We start from the raw sequence: 18,539 nt of genomic DNA on the forward strand, positions 1-18,539 counted from the left end.
ATCGTCATCGTCATCGTCATCGTCATCGTCATCGCCATCGTCATCGTCATCGGCGTGCTCGGAAGTTTGTTTTAAATTCATAAAACGTGTCAAAATAAATTCAAGGGGAAATGATCTCATGTTGCACATCACAAGTTGTGTCTTAGTTTGTTTGGTTTAACGGGATCCAGATTTAAATCTGTTTTAATTCAATGTTGCTCCTTAAAAAAAAAAAAAAACACAACCGCGTCTTTCTGATGAAAATCAGTAAAAACCAAATACAGTGAGCTGAAAGCAGAACGCAGAGAGGACGTATCCTGCTCATTTTCAGGTTCATACTTTTATATTTTGGGTTTCTACTAAGGCTGTGGGCATGTCTGTAAAGGGGAGACTCGTGGGTACCCATAGAACCCATTTACATTCACACATCTGGAGGTCAGAGGTCAAGGGACCCCTTTGGAAATGCCCCTGCCAGTTTTTTCTCGCTAAAACTTAGCATAAGTTTGGAGCGTTATTTAACCTCCTTCATGACAAGCTGGTATGACATGGTTGGTACCGATGGTTCTCTAGTTTACTCTGATGCCAGTATCTTCACTCTAGCTTTAAAACTAATTTGCGTTAACGTGTTAACTTTGACAGCTCTAATTTTAAACTTTAAATACATCATCAAAGTTTTAAATGGAAAAGATGAAGAAAAGAGGAGCAGAAGGTCGGAGAAGGTTAATTACATTGTGTGTGTGTGTGTGCGTGTGTGTGTGTGTGTGTGTGTGTGTGTGTGTGTGTGTGTGTGTGTGTGTGTGCGCGTGTGTGTGTGTGTGTGTGTGTGTGTGTGTGTGTGTGTGTGTGGTGTACAGTAACGGGCTTCTCAGGACGGTCGTCCAGCTGTCCTTTAGGCGTCCCATCTGACCTCTGACCCCACCACCAACACACACACACACACACACACACACACACACACACACACACCACACACAGAGTAGCTGTGAGGCTGCTGCTGTGACAGGCAGCACATATGGGCTATTTGCATACGATGCCTCTTCTGGATCTCCAGCCTCACCTTGAATATATTTGTATATATATGTATGTGTGTGTGTGTGTATGTGTGTGTGTGTGTGTGTGTGTGTGTGTGTGTGTGTGTGTGTGTGTGTGCGTGCGTGCGTGCGTGCGTGCGTGCGTGCGTGCGTGCGTGCGTGCGTGCGTGCGTGCGTGCGTGTGTGTGTGTGGTGAAAGTACTCGTCTCAGAGATGAGTTGCAGCTCAGTGAAAGTTGTCCTCGTCTGATTTATTTTCATGCTCTTATAAAAACAACTTGTCTGAATAATTTATGATCTGCAGGGTTTTTGCTCCTCGTGCTGCTTCACCTTCTTTTCCTCCCTGAATCTAAACTCCCCTCTTCTCTCTCTCTCTCTCTCTCTCTCTCTCTCTCTCTGTGTCTCTCTGTGTCTCTCTCTCTTATATCGTCTTTTTATAACCTCTGTTTTCCAGTAGCAGCATCTCTGAATCTCTCTCTCTGTGGTGAAGCAGAGCTGCTCAGTGCTTTCTGCCCCGTTGACCACCGTGATGACGTGGTGATGTCAGGACGCCGGCCGCCGTTTGGCCACCGCTGGGCCGTCGTTTAACATCTGTGATGGACCTCCTGTAGTTCTCAGTGTGTGTTATCGATTCCAGTCAGCGTTATCTGCAGCTGCTGGGTTGACTCAGCATGCTGAAGCAGAGAGAGAGAGAGAGAGAGAGAGAGAGAGAGAGAGAGAGCTCTCTGATTGGCCGTTTCACCCAATGAATGAGTGATTTCATCCGTTTTATGTACCGTCCAACTTTCACAGCTGGTTACATGCATTTATGCTCTCGTCTCTTTACCATCATGCAGCACAACAGAGCAACCAAACACCCCTACACATCTCAGGCAGCCAGAAAGAGAAAGTATAAACCGTTGGAGGGTCAGCGTGGATACGACCTGCACCCTCCCATGTTGAATCCAGCGTGCTAAACACTACACATCCAGTAAAGGATGGAAACACTTTGGGTTTCACACATTGACAGGAAAAGCAGAGCTAGACAGAGCAGAGCTAAAGCTGCATGCTAACTTCTAAAAAAGGCCAAAATATGTCTGAAAATAAGTCAGAACAAAGGCTGAGAAAAGTCAGAAAAAAGCCAAAATACGTCTACATTTAAAAAAAAAAAAAGGCAGAAATATGTAAAAAAAAAAGGCAGAAAAAATGCCAAAGTATGTCCGAAATATGGCCCAAAAAAATTCCCAAAAAGGCAGAAATATGTTCAAACAAAGGTCTGAAATATGCCTGAAAAAAAGATGAAAAAAGGCAGAAAGCCGGCCGTCGCTCTCGTCTCTGTGGTCAAACGGGCCGACGCTACGACTGTAGAGCACCCAGATACTGACATTTGTGTTCTCTGCATTGAAACGGCCCCGATGGAGCTGACCATGGATGGATAAAGAGAACGGAGCTGACGGGAGAGCTAGAGACCACCTTGGAGAAGTTAGAGGAAGTAGACACGTGGGACGACGTCCGCTTTTCAAAATAAGGTGTTAACAAAGAGAACTGTAGATACTAAAATACATCTATGTAAATAAGACTGATGGATTATATTCACCAGAAGTATAAAACATTACAAATTAAAAAGAAAACACCACTAATCTGTGAGGGAAATGTCTTTATTCTTTGATTTCTGGGTTGCTGGATAATAAATAATTCCTGACAATGATCCTGATATATTTGACTTCAGGTCATCTCTGACTTCATACATACTGAAAATCAAACATTTTACTGGATTCATTTAGAGATTTTACAAAGTAAAAGTCCCTAAAAGTGGATGATTCAACTTTTTCCCTTCATGGTTTAGTGGTAAAAAAGTTATAGTATCCAATCGGGAGATGGGTGTATCGTCCCAGCCCTACTTTATATACAAGCAAAGATTCTTTTAAAACAAGAAGCCTCTTTACTGTGTGGATGGAGCTACTTTGTAGAATAAGTTACAGAAATGAATCAGAAATGCTGTAATGTGCTTCAGTCGGCTTTATTTTCCTAAAGTAAAGTCATACAAAACAAACATGCACTACATATATACACATGTGGACTATACATATACAGCAGTAGTAATTAACCTTCTCTTTCATGGAGGTCAGACAGGAATGAAAAGAGCTGCTCCGTGTCGTATCCGGTGTAATCAGCGAGCTGCAGTCTGATTTACAACAGTTTTAAAATAGCATGTAAACAAGTATAAAATAGAGAGTAAATACTCAGAGTGTTGGTGGTTGAGCAAATGCACGGCGTGCCATTGCACGCCGTGCCGTTGCACTGACCTTTCGGCTTTTCTGTGTTACGTTCAGCCATCACGTTCCCTGAAACAGGTTCAGTAAACAGTGAAAATGTTACGTGGTTACTTTCTATTTTTATATCTGTTACTTCTTCAGTCTCTCTTTGAAACTCTCAAACCAGAGTTGGTGTTGGAAGAGTAGAAAACTGTTTTTACGACAAAATGACTGTTTCTGTCAATGGAGTCTGGTGGCTTTGAGGAGAGCATATATCAACTGTTTCTTTTCACATCTAACTCGTGAATTAAGGGTTTATTTCAACCCGGTCTCACGGGAAGGCGTAAAAATACCCCAACATTCCACGGATATTCTGCGTGTCATGAGTACGCATTTTAGCGTTTTTGTGTGTCATTTCTCACTCACTCACTCACTCACTCACTCACTCACTCATCTTCAACTCTTATCCGGGGTCGGGTTGGGGGGGCAACAGCTCCAGCAGGGGACCCCAAACGTCCCTTTCCCGGGCCACATTAACCAGCTCTCACTGGGGGATCCCGAGGCGTTCCCAGGCCAGTGTGGAGATATAATCTCTCCACCTAGGCCCAGGGGGCATCCTGAACCCCCTCAGCTGCACGCAACTCAAATGTCCACAGTTACCACTTAGTTAGGGTAAGGGAAAACATCATGGTTGGGCTGAAAATAAGTATGTTAACTAAGTAAAACATGTACGGAAACAACTACGGAAAACACGTCACAAACGTCAAAAAAACACGTGACAATCGGCACTAACGTAACTTAACGTAACTTAACGTAACTTAACGTAACTTAACGTAACTTAACGTAAATTAACATAAATTAACGTAACACCAAGACGTACTTATTGCACGCTAAACACCTTGTGCATTATCGTGGCATTTACACACCTTTGTTGTGCGAACGGGCCGGTTTATTTAGACCAAACCAGAGTTGGTGATTGTTGGAACAGTGGAAAGACTCACAAAGAGTTTTCATGAGTTTTATTTTGTTTCTGTCGAGTTTGAATGAAGTGTGTTTTACGACGATCAGCGAGATAAAATGACTGTTTCTGTCAATGGAGTCTGGTGGCTTTGAGGAGAGCATATTAATGGTATGTTTTGTATGTTAATAACTCATAATAACTGTCTAAATCCCTGTTGATTTTATTTATTATATATTCACTTCAACACATGTTAGCATCGTGTCCACCCAGACGTCATGTTTCCATCACTGGCGATCGGAGCTGGAGTTGATAAATACCCGTCTCTACTGCAGAGTCATTTGTCCCAGAATGAATACAGATCATAACCTTTCACACTGAAGACAAAAGCCAGAAGTTAGTGGGTGTTAGTGGGTTTTTTATCCAGAGGGAGAGGAGCTTAAGATGCACAGTTGTACTGCTGACTGTGAGACGAGTTTTGAGCATTGAGAAATGCATGTAAATGTAAATGTTCAGCTTATTTGTTTTGTTCGTCGGTGGATTATGAAGAATTAAGAGGGATGCGTGGAATACTAAATGAGTGCGACACTAAACGCGTGGAGCACTCAGTGACTGTGTTATCAGTTTGTACTTGTGTTGTCTCGTAGGTTTCATTATTCACATCGTTTTATCTGCGAGGCCATTCGGTGTCTCATCCTGTTCGTTTACTCGCTCACCTGTTTAGAAAAATGACCGTCTACAGTCTCTTCTAACTGTCCCCCAAAGGTCCACACTGATAACACAAAACTGCTTTTTCTCTGTCTCTTTTGCTGCTCCGATGATGCATTTTTCATATAAAACAGGATTGTTGAGAAGTGGAAGAGCTCCCGTGTTGATCTTAAACTGAATATGAAAAGATGTTGAAGCAGGGATCAGATTTATCTCCACCTGACAGCTAAAGTGTGACGTCTAATCTCAGACTTTGGACTGCTTCTCTACAATCTCCTGTTTCTGCAGGTTTTCTGTTTGTCTTGGCAAACTATCGGCCTCTTTACAGACAGGAACAGAGACCATTAGTCTCAATAACACTGTGGTTGAACTCAAACGTCATATTAGAAGGTTAATAATTGACTGAACTGTGTCAATATGCCATCAGAGTTCATTCAAAGGGTCTTTCAGTCACAAGGTTAAAGCTAAAGTTTATTCTACTCTATAGTTAGTTTATGAATCACTTATTTCATTATATTCAACTTGTAACATTTTATACTATTTTATTGTTATTTTATTAATCGCTTATTTTATTGTATCCAACTTGTATAATTGTATTCTTTTTATATTGTTATTTTATTGTATTTAAGTTATGTAATTTTATTCTATTTCATTCCTTTTATTCACTTATTTTATTGTTGTATTTAAGTTGTATAATTTTATTATTTTTTATTCATATTAATCACTTATTTTATTGTATTTAAGTTGTATAATTTTAGTCTATTTATTGTTATTTTGTTAATCACTTATTTTATTGTATTTCAGTTTTCACGCATAAATACATAAAGAAAGAAATAAAGAAAGAAAGAAGTAAATAAATACATAAATAAACACATTTAAAAATAATTATAAAATAAAAAAAATAAACGCAAAAGTAAATGAAATACAAATAAATAAAATAAATGCATAAAATAAATAAATAAAGGGGGAATTAAACAGAAGAGTAAATAAATAAATAAATACACACATTTAAAAATAATTATGAAATAAATGAAAAATAAATAAAGATACATGCAAAACTAAATGAAAAATAAATGCAAAATAAATTACAAATGAATGCAAAAATCAATTAATACATTTTAAAAAACATAAGAGTAAATAAATACACATTTAAAAATAACTATAAAATAAATGCAAAAATAAATAAATAAAATATATGCAAAAAAATAAATGAAAAATAAATACATAAATAAATAAAAGGAAAATTAAACAAAAGAGTAAGTAAATAAATAAATAAATACATAAATAAATACACACGTTTAAAAATAATAAAATAAATGAAAAATAAATAGAAAAATAAATGAAAAATAATAAAAAATAAAACAAAAATGCGAAAAAAATCAACAAATACATTTTAAAATTAATACCAATAAATAGATAAATAAATAAAAGGGAAAAAAAATAACAGAAGAGTAAATAAATAAATAAATAAAAATACACATTTAAAAATAATCATAATATATATATATATATATATATATATATATATTAATAAAATTAATTATTTTTGCTACATTTAATGACAGATTTACTTATGTATTTATTGAGTTATTCATTTGTATTAAAATGCTGTTAAATGTGTACAGAAGCGTTTCTCCAGCTGACTGAGTGACTGTCTGCTTCTATTAGAGCTTCAGTCTCTGTGATTGGCTCCCAGCTGAGTCTCAGAGAGGGAGGTCCTCTGCTATTGGCTGAGCCTGTATAGGGGGCGTGGCCTCCTCCGGTGGGGGGTGCTGCTGCTGCAGTGAGCCTCATTCTTCTGGAGGAGCTGAGCAGAGAGAGACTGTTCTTCCTCCTCACCGTGCACACAGACCGGCTCATGCACGAACAGCAGACTCACTGACAGCCAGCAGCACCGACCTCTCTCCTCCTCCGTCCCCGGGTCAGGGTGCACCGTCCTGGGGCTGAACTCTGCGCAGAGCAGCCTCTTCTCTCTGGAGCTCTGGAGCTCTGCAGCCTCGCAGCACAGTCTCTCTGCTGCTGCTCCACCACCTGGCTCTCTCTCTGGCTCTCTGGCTCTCTCTGCATGTGTGAGGACAGTTGTTAATCTCTCACACCTTCTGGAGCCTGTTCCCTGTTTCTGGGTGGATTTGTGCATGGTTTACCCCCCCCCTGGATTAAGACATGGAGTGATTCAACTACAGTGGAACTAACAACCTTCAACTACAGACACAGGTGAGGAACATTTACTCTTTATTGTGGCTGTAGCAGAAGAGGAAGCAGCCAGTTTGAGTCTGTAATCTGCTTTAATGGGACCATTAAAGAGTGTGTGTGTGTGCATCAGGTCCATGTGACCTGTGTCCTGGATCAGGTCTTAACTGAGCTACATTCTGATCCTCTGAGCCATGTATGTTCAACCAACCCCCCCTCAGAGCACACACACACACACACACACACACACACACACACACACACACACACGCACACGCACACACACACACACTCCCCCCCCATGGCTTTTCTACAGAATAATTAATGTAAATATTTCTGTGAATAACAAACCACTCCAGTTAAGTGAGTAATTCTGCCACATTTTAAATATGTAAATCATTTAAAATGCTTTTTTAATTGGGCCATATTTATTTTAAGGTCATGGCTGATGACCTAATTCTACTCTTGGATGCATTTTAAAATCCTTAAAAACAAAACATGCAGCTCCTGTAGATGCACTAAATAGTGAAACCCAGAAGAAAATACTCACTTTACTTTTACTGATATATTCACTGACATCCTCCTGCTTCTGTAAGTCAACATCATTTTATTTTAAACAGTTAAGATGAAGGTTTTGCCTCCTCTTCCTTGGATAGGGAGTGGATTATTCCCCACTGATCTAATGCATTTATTCATTTATTAAAGGTTTAATAGTTAAAAATGTTCATTATTTGGAACCATATTGCTGTTTGTTCTGCTGCACTGTGAACAGATAGATGCATCTCTGACTGCTGTCCTCAGTGGTCCATACATGTGGACCTTTAGGGCGTCTCTGGCTCTGAGGTAGAGCGGGTCGTCCACCATCCTCGGCTCCTCCTGTCCACATGTTGACGTGTCCTTGGGCAAAGATATTTAACCCTGAATTCCCTCCGAAGGCTGATCCACCGGTGTGTGAATGAGTATTTAGATCCGATCCTGATGGGCAGGTTGGTGACGGCTGCCTCTGACATCAGTGTGTGTGAATGCTGACATGTAGTATGAAGAGCTTTGAGTGGTCGGAACACTAGAAAGGAGCTTTATAAATGCTATAAAAGTCCATTAACCATACATGTGTGATCTGAGAGGAACTGTGCAGTTACCTCCAGGTACCACAGCTGTCTCCAGATCAGCCAGGACTGAACTCTAAAGGATTATAACACCGTTTAGTACCTCCGCTAAGGCCGAAGGCCTCGGGAGGAGGTTTGTTTGTTGGTTTGCTGGTTTGTCTGTTAGCAGGATTACTCCAAAAGTCCACGATGGATTTGATTGAAAGTTTTCGGAGGGGTGGGGTGTGGCACAATGAACGATCTATTAGATTTTGGTGGCGAGCCGGCACACTTAGTGATTGTTGGAAAGAGTAACGACGACGATGCTCCACCTTGGCGGAGGTCTGCGCTCTCCGAGTGCCATTCTAGTTACTTGTTAATTTATAGAGGACAGTGCACATGAATCAACTCTGACATTTAACAACATCAGTGCTATAGATGTGGTGAAGTTAGCTCAACAGCTAATTGTAACATGACACACGGGACATGAACAGTCTTTTGTTGAACCTGCGTTAATTCTTTTTTTTGCCTATTTACACAACCAGCAGACCAGCCTGGTCACACAAAAAGGTGTGTTAATGACATGATAATGTGCAAGGCAACAAAAAGAACGCCGCAGGGAGGGGAGGTGGATGGGTCCAACAAACACAGGACTTTCAACCAGGAGAACGCTGCTTTGTTTTGTAAGTTTACGTTACGTTAGTGACGTTAGTGACGTGTTTTTCTGTACTTATGTAACATTGTTTCCATTTGTTGTTTACTTAGTTTACGTACTTATTTTAAGGCCAACCCTGATGTTTTTCCTAAACTTAACCAAGTGTTTTTGTTGCCCCCTGCTGGTACTGCACATTCATGCATGTGTGTAATATTCACGCCTCACTGAGGCAATATGTGACCTTAACAAGCTGTCCTCAGGTGGACAGGACACTCTTTGGCTTGATCTGGGGTTGAGCAGACACAGAGCAACATGGTCAGTTGTATTTGTCCAATATTCTCTCTCTCTTTTAGCTCTGGTTTTGGTCTCCACCATCTCCTGAGAAAATGATCTGTCTCTTTAAGCTGCTAGATTTTCCACTTTCTTCACCAGCTCATCTCTAAGTGTGTCTGTGGAGACACTGAGACGGAACCAGACAGGATGTGTCGCGCAAAACCAAAACTCTGTGGCTAAAAATGCTCCGTGAAGCTGAGAGGACCTGCTGAGTCAGGTGATAATCCTTCTGGGTTCGTCACTACGAGAGACACCTCTCATGTTGTCACATGTTCATATGAGAATATTGATGAGAGCAGCTTTAAATAACAAAAAGGGCTTTGTAGAAAAATGTGCATCTGTTCCATATCTCAGGAATCATATCAGGACTAGACACCCGTCCCTCGTCTCCGTTAGAGACAACGTCTACAGAAAACACACACTGTTAATCTCCGGGGTTTACGTTGTACCAGCTGTTACTTCTCTGACACTCTGCTGCTTCCTGTCACTCTTACACCCTGAAAGAAATCCTGCATGTTTTGCCATTTGGCGGATGAAATGCATCATGGGTTTATTTGACTTTCTGCACTTTCTGCTTCCGTCTCTCTCCGTCCCTCCCTCCGTCCCTCCCTTTCTAATAACCGAGGTGAGCACTTCCCCCGCTTGTTTCAGAGAGCAGTATATTTAAATATGCATCACTTGTTAGAAGGTGTTGCCAAAGCGCTGCACCGTGAGGGGGACGAGCGCCGAAACCTCCCGTAGTAGCAGCTCTGCTTGGCTCTCCCCGCCGCCGCCACGGCTGACTCCACACTTAACCCGACCAGGAAGCGTAAAATCAGATTTAGGAAATGAGAAATTCTATTTTACATTCGCTCGGGAACCCTTCAAGTGTGCGATTGGAATTCTTGATGACTCGCCGTCACACTTCACCTCCAGCACTTTTATGTTAATGTTGGTGGCGAGGAGCGGCGACGCGTGTCAGTGTATCACGGCGTGGAGGCTGTGAGGGGCGGGCCCAGACTCATACTGGAGGTTTGAGGCCCATATTGATTGATATTTTAAAGGGGCACCACGGACTTTACTTGTCATGTGGAGTACTAGTACTACTACTACTACTGCTACTACTACTGCTGCTATTAGTACTACTACAGTTGTATGATGTCATTAGTGATGAGGTTATTAGTAATGAGGTTATTTCTTCTGCACGGAGTCAAATTTATGACACAAAGACTTACAAACCTGCAGGTGTGGAGTTGGACAGTGATGGGTGTTAACCAGGCAGGGAGTGTCTAATGGAAGGATACTATCAAGTTGCATTATGGGAAATGTAGGATGGAAGGACAATCTTTAAAAGTAGTTAACACAATTTAGTTTTAAAGCTGCTAATTTCATTAACGCAATTTATGATTTTTAGGTTGAAGCGGCGCAGTTTTAAAGCTAGAGTGAAGATACTGGTATCATATGAAAACCGGATGAATCCATCGGTACCAACCATGTCGTACTAGCTTGTTGTGAAGGAGGTTAAATAACGCTCCAAAACTTGCGCTACATTTTGGCGAGGAAAAACAAGGGGCGCCCTTGACCTCTAACCTCCAGATATGTGAATGTGTGAGGGCTTTAGTCCAATAAAAAGTCAAAAAATATCTGAAAAATGTCCCAAGAATGTTTAAAAAAGTCCCAAATAGATATGTAGTAGATATGCAGTAGATATTTAGTAGATATGTTATCTAGCTTGTCGGGAAGGAGGATAAATAACGCATTCTGACGAGGAAAAACTGTCATGTCCATTTTCAAAGGGGTCCCTTGACCTCTGACCTCCAGATCAGTGAATGTAAATGGGTTCTATGGGTACCCACGAGTCTCCCCTTTACAGACATGCCCACTTTATGATAATCACATGCAGTTTGGGGCAAGTCATAGTCAAGTCAGCACACTGACACACTGACAGCTGGTGTTGCCTGTTGGGCTGCAGTTTGCCATGTTATGATCTGAGCATATTGTTTTATGCTAAATGCAGTACCTGTGAGGGTTTCTGGACAACATCTGTCATTGTTTTGTGTTGTTAATTGATTTACAATAATGAATATATACATATAATTTTTGCAATATCGCAACACCAACTTTTTCCAGAAGGTGGTTGAAGGAATGAAAGAGGAAGGCTGTGTTCGCTGCAGTTTACGTTAATCAGAGTATACACAGCTGCATGTAAACAGGAATATTAATTTTCATTATCCATGTAAACAGCTTAGTAGGAATATTGTCTATTTCTGAATAAGGGGTAAAGAAGTGAATATTTAGTGCATGTAAACGTAGTGGGTGTTGGACCTCTTGTGTCTGACTGGGAGTGAATCCCTGCAGCAGGTTCAACATGTGGAGGCTGTTGGAGCAGCACATTATACTGATCATATCTGTGATGAGCTGAAACCTGCAGTGCGTTGGTCGAGCTCCGGTGATTCTGTGTGTTTCTTTTTGCTTCATTAGAAACCAAATCAATCCCATTCCTGAACATGTGGTGACTCACTCTGCAGAGTAACGGAGCGAATAATTACAGAGCTGTTTGTCTACATGTGAGCACACACTTCACAATCGATGGTAATTTTGATCAGTCCGCGATGCGGTGTGACCTGTTACCGTGGGCGACAGATGGCGGAGTTGGTTATTAATCATAAAGAAAGCAAGAGGAGGAGGAGGAGGAGGAGGAGGAGGCTGCAGAAAAGAAATAAAAGATGAAAATGGAGGGAGAGACAGAGAGAGGAAAACAGCAGATGTTCCACAATTATTCTGCAGAACTATCTGGGGAGGTTCAGGTGTGTGTGCGAAAAGAGCTTCTTTTTTTAGTTTATTTTGATTTGTGAAAATCCATAATCCTTAATTTATTCTGTATCTAAAAAACAGAATTTAGCCATCAATAAAATACATCAGTCGGCGATGTAAAGAGGTAAAGTGCAGATGTATGATTGAATTAATAACGTGCTATAACGTGATAAATATAATGCAGGTGTTTATGAATTTTCTTTTGGCACCAGGTATTGCTTATTTTATTAATCTAGGGTCCTTCTGAGTGGAAATCTGTGTTCCCTTTTAAATAATAGGATGTTTTGTGGTAAAACATTTATTGTGATATGAGATGTTCTTCATTGGAGCTGCCGGCAGTTAATTAAACAACGTCAACATGATGACTTTGAGGTTAATACAGTAATTAAAGCACGACACGGTCTGATAATGTACGACAACATGCCTCTAGTGTTGTGATGATGCTGTCAGAAGCTGAACTATAAATCACTTCCCACGTTGGAGGTGTGTATTGCACGATTAATGCAGAAGCATAAGTTCACCTGAAGTTGTGGAGTTCCTCAGGGCTCCTTTGTGGGACATGTGATGTTTATGAACCGTGGCTGTATTTATTCACTAAATCCTGTTAGAAAAGTAAATTTTTCAAGTTAAGGTAGTGATAAAAAGGTAATTACTGCTGTATTAAGTGTCTTTCAGAATGTATTTGGTGTTGCATATTGGTAGTAATACGCAACAATATTAGCGGTATATAATAATAATTACTGGGAGACGAGGTTGCCTTTCAGACATTCAGATTGGGGGTTCACATTGCTGACATTTGTCGTTGTTTTCATTGAGTAAGAAGTCAAATATAGTCTTCTTCACAATACTCCCGTTCGTACTTCCTCCACCGTCCAAACTCAGCATGTGGAAGCAGCCCTACAAACAGTACTCTACCCTTTTTCCACCAAAATTAGCACATATATGCAGTTTTTTTCAACACTAAAAACAGGTGTCTTTTGCCTATTTTTAGTGGGTTTTCTACACTCTTTTCCATTTCCCTTTAGACGAGTACCTTTCTGTATTTATTTGGTGCGATACGCATGTTCAACGTCACGAACGTGCCAGAAAACAGTGTTAGTAAACAGTGAAAATATTACGGTGGTTACTTCTATTTCATTTATGTTACTAATTCAGTCTCATTTCAAACTCTCAAACCAGAGTTGGTGATTGTTAGAACAGTGGAAAGACTCACAGAGACGGTTCTGATGAGTTTTATTTTGTTTCTGTCCAGTTTGAATGAAGTGTGTTTTACGACAAAATTACTGTTTTTGTCAATGGAGTCTGGTGGCTTTGAGGCGAACATATATCAGATGTTTCTTTTCACATCTAACTCGTGAATTAACGGTTTATATTAACCCGATCTCACAGGAAAGCGTTAAAATACCACAACATTCTATGGATATTGTGCGTGTCATGAGTACGCATTTTAGCGTTTTCACGTGTCATTTGTACGGCACGCAAAAGGCCGTCATGTTAGGGTCAGGCAAGGAGGAAAGAAAGTTAGGGTAAGGGAAAATGTCATGGTTGGGTTTAAAATAAGTACGTAAACTAAGTAAAACATGTACGGAAACAACTACGGAAAACATGTCACAAACGTCAATAAAAAACACGTAACGTAACGTTCATTATTTCCATCACTGTCGATCGGAGCTGGAGCCGATAAATTACTACTACTACTACTACTACTTGACTACTGCAGAGTTGTTTGTCCCGGAATGAATGCAGATTCTAACCTTTCACACTGAAGACAAAAGCCAGATGTTGGTGGATGATGGTATGTTTTTATCCAGAGAAACACATCTGTGTATGTGTGTGACGTACTCGAACATCAGCTCGCTGTAATGTTTCCAAGTTGAGTTTATACTGTACCTGCTATTATTACCAGAAGATGCTCATTATATAATCACTTCCAGTTGATCTCAGCATCAGTTCTACGTTTTATTGATTACTTGGAGGGACGTGAATAGTTTGGAGCAGGTTTATAATCCAAAGCTTTTAAGCCGGTAGAGCTTTATAGTCACAGATCTACTGACCTCAAGCTTAGTTTAGCATATAGTCTCAAAGCAGGGGGGACACAGCTGGTGTGTATGTAAAAGCAAGTTCTGGTTTTATGTGTATTATTTTTTATGATTGGACAAAGCAAAGCTAGCTGCTCCAGTCTTAATGCTAAGCTAAGCTAATGATCTTCTGGCTGTAGCTTCATATTTCAGGTTGTTCTTATACACCGTTCGTAGCTATAGACACACAAGGTGACACACTGTAATTGGTTTATATCCCACAAAATCAATTAGTATGTAATCCACGTAATCATGAACCAGGAAGTAGAAAGAGCGACAAACGTCGGCGTGGATGGGTCAAAAACAGCAGACGGGCTTCATGTCCCGTCGGAAACCAGAAGTCAACGTTGATTTATTTGTCACGTGACGTCCGTACTCAAGTAACGCCACTTCCACAGTTATTTTAACCCAAAGCACCATCTTTTCCTAAACCTAGCTAAAGGCTGCTCCACACTAACAGATGTTCCAGATGTTACCAGATGTGTAAAATGTGAGAGAGCCGACACATAACGACATGTTGTGTTAAATTGAACAGTTTAGTTCCTATAGTGTGAGGAGAGAAACAGAAACACTACACACTAACAGATTCATTCATCAACTACAAGAGTCCCAACTAAAACAACGTTAATCTCTCTAAATCTCTAAATCTCTGAGATCAGACGGGACTTTAGTGTGAACAAACATGGCGGACGACGGAGAGGAAGAATCACTGATGTTAGTTTTTACTTTATATTGAAAATTGAGGATGGATGAAGTCATGGAGACACGTTGAATAAACACTAATCAACAAGTTGCTCCTCCATCTCTGAGCTCCATCTTACTACTACTTTATACTTCACGTTTAGCATTAACTCATGCGTTAACTCATGCTTTACCTCATGCATTACCTCATGCATTACCTCATGCATTACCTCATGCATTACCTCATGCTTTACCTCATGCATTACCTCATGCTTTACCTCATGCATTAGCTCATGCTTTACCTCATGCATTACCTCATGCGTTACCTCATGCATTACCTCATGCGTTAACTCATGCGTTAACTCATGCTTTACCTCATGCATTACCTCATGCATTACCTCATGCTTTACCTCATGCATTACCTCATGCGTTAACTCATGCGTTAACTCATGCTTTACCTCATGCATTACCTCATGCATTACCTCATGCTTTACCTCATGCATTACCTCATGCGTTAACTCATGCTTTACCTCATGCATTACCTCATGCTTTACCTCATGCATTACCTCATGCATTACCTCATGCTTTACCTCATGCTTTAGCTCATGCTTTACCTCATGCATTACCTCATGCTTTACCTCATGCATTACCTCATGCATTACCTCATGCTTTACCTCATGCATTACCTCATGCATTACCTCATGCATTACCTCATGCTTTACCTCATGCATTACCTCATGCATTACCTCATGCTTTACCTCATGCATTACCTCATGCATTACCTCATGCTTTACCTCATGCATTACCTCATGCTTTACCTCATGCATTACCTCATGCATTACCTCATGCATTACCTCATGCTTTACCTCATGCATTACCTCATGCTTTACCTCATGCATTACCTCATGCATTACCTCATGCTTTACCTCATGCATTAGCTCATGCATTACCTCATGCATTAGCTCATGCTTTACCTCATGCTTTACCTCATGCATTAGCTCATGCATTACCTCATGCATTACCTCATGCATTAGCTCATGCATGAGCTCATGCGTTAGCTCATGCGTTAGCTCATGCGTTAGCTCATGCGTTAGCTCATGCTATTTCGTCAAAGTAGTAGATTGGTTTAAGAGTTGTACTAAAAATAGTATTTCTATCTTCCAAATGTCTTAATCCAGCACCTTTTGAATATCTAATTCTCTCTGTTGTCTCTCCTCCGTCACACTGCCGACCTCCAGCAGTGTTGTAACTTCCCCGTTGGACTCTCCGTCTCTCTGCTCGGGTCTGTAAAGAGCTTCCTGCTCTATTGTCGGCATAAAGTGGACCCTAACCATTAAAATATGGCTGATCAATATTTCAAAGCTGCTGTATAATATTAATGTTACGAGCTCTGCTGAGTGAGCCTGAATGGACTCCTACAGCTGATAGTATAATAATACCTTTTTATTCTACCTCTTAAACTATAAACTTCTGTCATTTACAGTATTTTTACCTTTAAATGAGAATTCTTCTCTATTAATATACATAAAAGTTTTGACTTTCTAGTTACCGTATTATCTCCTTTTATTTCATGTGATCCTGTTTTTAATTGCTGACCTATCTCCAAGCAGCAGGGCGGCAGACGGATTCATCATAAGCTGAATTAACAACTATTATCTGCTGATTATTGCGCCCGTGGCTGCGTTCTCCTCCTCCTCCTCCTCCTCCTCCGTCGTTTCCCTCCATCCTCTCCCTCCGTGCTAATGGTTTCTCCATTAACCCCACCTGATGGCTGTGTGGGTAATTACAGATTTATTTACGGCCCGTGGACACACACAATGAGAAATAAATAACGGGTTTGACCAAGCAGAAAGAGACATTAGCCAGCCGTCCCTTCAGCCACACAGAGACACTGTGGCTCTTCTCTTTAATGGAGGCTGCTGCCAGAAGGTTTGACGGTGGCGTCCTTTGTCTCTAGATGTCCTTGCTTCTGCTGCTGCTGTATCTCCAGTTTAACTCCAGCTGCTGCTCTGATGTCAACAAAGTGTTTTAATATAAAATCAATACAGAGTCTGATGTAGGTTGAGCAGAATGCTCTTCACACCGTCATCACTCGCTTTCTCTGTTTTTTGACCGCTTGGGGGCAGCGGACACAAGTCCGACTCCGAACACAACGCTGACATATCGTTAACTTTTAAATTGACATGTTGAACATTATTTCCACGTCCAGCTGTTACATATGGAGGATGGAACCTGCCAAAATGAGTTAATGAATAAATAAATGACTCGATAAATATATGTTATTAAATGCAGCAAAAATTATAAAAAAAATAAATGTAGCCATTAATTAATTGATAAAAAGTGTTTTAATTTGCTTTTTAATTTTTTTTTGGTATTAATTCCATTATTTATTTACTGTTCTGTTTAATTTTCCATTTTATTTATTTATGTTTATATTCTTATTCATTTTTAAATTTATTTATTTTTGCATTTTCTTTTATAGATATTAAAAATTACAATTATACAATTTATACCTAAATAAATAAATAAATAAATAAAAGGGAAAATTAAACAAGAGTAAATAAATAAGGGAATTAATACAAAGATAAATAAATAAAAAAGCAAATTAAAACAGAAATATCAATTTATGTCACACTTTATCAATTAATTAGTGGCTACATTTATGACATGTTCATTTATTTTTTGAGTCATTAATTTTTTATTTTTTATTTCGGCAGGTTCCGTCCTCCATAGTTACAGAGCAACATGATGATTCATTAGGACTCTTTGTGTTTGTGTCACCTGATGAATGTGAGTCCAATATTTTCTCTCTTTTAGCTCTGTTTTTGGTCTCCACCAACTCCTGAGGGAAATATCTGTCTCTTTAGCTGCTAAATGCTCCGCTATGTTCACCAGCCGGTCACTAAAGGCCTAGACACACCAACCCGACATCAGAGAACTAGCGGTGGTGACGAAGGCCACTAGTTGTGTCGCCTTTGTCTTTGCCAAAACGTTGCGCTCGAACACACCGCAAAGACGACAGCTGACGGCCGACTACCTCGTGCGTTCTGCTAGCAAAGAGTATAAAAGAAAAGACTTTCAGTCCAAAATGGCAGAAGCTCTGCTGCTGGGCGCTGACGTTGCAATGGAACGAACAATTGATTTTCACTTCTTGGTAATAAACGTTCTTTGGCGGTAGTCTGTATTCGTCAATCAAAAAGGGAAACAGGAAGACCGAGGACGGCGGATATACAAGCTGTTGTTACGATACGTACAGGAAACCTACTTTATCTTTAAGTCGATAGATTTATGTCGGGTTTAAATATTACCTGTTTGTTCATTAAACATTGAAGCTGTTATCTCAGACAGGTTTCTTTTTATCTTAAAAACTCTAAAGATGAAATCCTCCCAGACCCGGGGACTTCTTTCCTCACTTCTCCATCTGTTCATTTAGTTTAATGTAGAGTAAAACGTTACTCTCTGGTTCTACTACATCCAGCTACTGCTGAAGGTAAACACTCATTCATCAGACTGTTTCTACTCCAACTCGTCTCCGTCATCTGATCCTCTCCATGTGTTAGCGTGTACGCAGCTCGTCTTCTCATCATTCCCTGAACCGGATCCAGACGCTCAGACGACCGGTCGGTCTGCCGGGCTGCATGCTAATAATCCCTCTGAAGCTCTGATTGATTTCAGGTCGTTATCCGCTCGCTGTGTTTGTGCTGCTGAGGGTTGTTTGTCAGATCTAAGTTGGCCACAGAATTGAGGATTAAACGGTAACAAGTGAGAGAGTCAGATTCTGCCGTTGGGATGTTTATCACCGCTTTCACAGCACA

At 40.3% G+C, this 18,539-nt stretch overlaps 1 protein-coding gene across 1 annotated transcript in view; it reads left to right on the forward strand.

Moving 5' to 3' along the window:
- Positions 1–6,698: 6,698 nt before the first annotated feature.
- Positions 6,699–18,539, forward strand: part of large2 (LARGE xylosyl- and glucuronyltransferase 2) — an 89,537-nt gene continuing 77,696 nt past the window's right edge. Inside the window, exon 1 of the mRNA XM_074657481.1 lies at positions 6,699–7,123. The gene's annotated coding sequence lies outside the window, so the exon portion shown is untranslated. The remainder of the gene's footprint in view (positions 7,124–18,539) is intronic.

Source organism: Sebastes fasciatus, chromosome 2 (genome assembly GCF_043250625.1).
Source record: "Sebastes fasciatus isolate fSebFas1 chromosome 2, fSebFas1.pri, whole genome shotgun sequence".
In the NCBI taxonomy this organism is placed as follows: domain Eukaryota; kingdom Metazoa; phylum Chordata; class Actinopteri; order Perciformes; family Sebastidae; genus Sebastes; species Sebastes fasciatus.